This window comes from Oryctolagus cuniculus, chromosome X, assembly GCF_051225735.1.
Source record: "Oryctolagus cuniculus isolate XC-2025 breed Fujian yellow rabbit chromosome X, ASM5122573v1, whole genome shotgun sequence".
NCBI lineage: Eukaryota > Metazoa > Chordata > Mammalia > Lagomorpha > Leporidae > Oryctolagus > Oryctolagus cuniculus.
Window position 1 is genome coordinate 60,718,491 of NC_142888.1, and position 1,978 is coordinate 60,720,468.

General features: G+C 36.7%; 1 pseudogene; it reads left to right on the plus strand.

Annotated features, from left to right (window-relative positions):
- The first annotated feature begins 1,176 nt into the window (after positions 1–1,176).
- Positions 1,177–1,641, plus strand: LOC100356589 (large ribosomal subunit protein eL29-like; annotated as a pseudogene).
- Positions 1,642–1,978: the final 337 nt, after the last annotated feature.

The window sequence follows — 1,978 nt, forward strand, 5'->3', positions numbered from 1 at the left end:
GTAGACACATTTTAAAATGATGTTACATGATTTTCAGAAAGCATTTATCAGACTCACACATCAGAGGTTAATGTCAAGGGTATAGAATCATGAAATGGAAGGGAAATTAACTATTGAATTGAAAAGTGGCTAAAGGGCAGAAAACAAAGGAAAGCAATAAGTGGAAACTTTGAGCTGAAAATTGCTTTTCATTTGATATTAGAACAAAATAAAAAGATTGATTTCAGGAAGGTTTTCGGTTTGAGATTCTCTAAAATATCTCCTAAACATAAAACACATTAAATGAAATTGGAAGGATGAGGGAAGCATTCACTTTTAAAGAGTCCCATTTACCAAGTGTCTTTGACATGTTCTATGATCTCAGATTTGAGTTTCTAAGACAATATTTTGTCCTCTGTTAATGTAACTCCAGTGGATATGATACAAAAGAAAATAGTTTTGTTGTGTTTGAATACAAACAGGAGATTTTACTAAAATTCCTCCTAGCTACTTTCCAGAGGCCAGTGCACTTGTCCTTGTTCTTTACTTGGCTGTTATCCTTGTTATCCGTAGATTATTTCTAATTCTAGCAATTATTTGATGCTGCACTGTATGAAATTTATGTACTATATGTCTCTAATTTCATTCTTTATCTATAAAAAAGAGGTTGGACTAAATTATATTTATGGTATCTCATAAGTCTCGAGAAGTTCCCAATTTTTTCCTGTAGTAAAAATTTGTGAACAAATACAAAAGAAAAATTGAGGCATGTTTTCCCAAATTGTGAAAGAAAAAAAGCAAGAAAGTCATAAAAAGTCTAAGTGTCAAAAGTAGCAAGAACAAAAATATGCTACAGAATTTTTAAAGCTCATTCTCCTTAAAATTGAAATGTGTCACTTTTTTATTATACAATAATCAACCAGTAAATATAATAGTAATTCAGTTGTAGCTTTAGTTCCCTGACCAAAATCATGAGAGCCAAATACTTTCCTAGTGAGAAAAATCTGCTAGTTTCCAATTATAGTTCTGCAGAGAATCAGTTTATCATTTTACTTATATTCCATATAGAATAATTCTCTTGAAAAATATATGAATGCCAAAATTTTATAGAGAAAGAAAAAGAAAATATAGAGTATCTTTCAGCTTTTTTTTTTTCTGGTTCCAGGTGTTTTGGCAGCAGCAAGTTACAGTGCAGACATGGTCAAGTGCAAGACTTATACTACACATAACCAGTTGTGTAAGTGGCAAAGAAATGGCATCAAGAAACCCTTTTCACAAAGATACACATCACTTAAATGGGTGGATCCCAAGTTCCTGAGGAACATGCGTTTTGCCAAGAAACGCAACAAGATGTTGGCCAACAGTGCCAAGGCTATGAGTGCACATGCTGAAGCTATTCAGGCCATTGTCAAGCCTAAGGAAGTTAAGCCCATGATCCCAAAGGGTGTCTGCCACAAGCTTGATCAACTTGCCTATATTGTGCACCCCAAGCTTGGGAAGTGTGCTTGTGCCTGCATTGCCAAGGGTCTTAGGCCATCCAGGCCAAAGGATAAGAAGAGACCTCAAATCAAGGGCGAGGCCAAGGCTCAAATCAAGGCCAAAGCCTAGGCTCAAACCAAGTCCAAGGCCCAGGCCCAAACCAAGCCTCAGGCCAAGGCCTAGACCCAGGATGCACATGCACCTGCAGCCCCAGTTCCAGCTCAGGCTCCTAGCAAATGTGTTCAGCCCCCCACGATGGCTCTCTAGTGATAGCCTTTGCCTGACAATGCAAGGATAGGACTGGCATGATCCCTGGGCTACTGTCTACCTGGGGCTAGTGTCCTCCTGTGCTGTTTGCACAAATAAACCTGAGACAGGTGAAAAAAAAAAGCATAGAGAGTAAATTTTGTGAAAATTAAATATTTTACAATAAATAAAAATATTTGTGTATACTGATGCCCAATAATATCTTATTGATGCCCAATAACCAGAAGTTGATTATCTTATTTGGTATATTTCA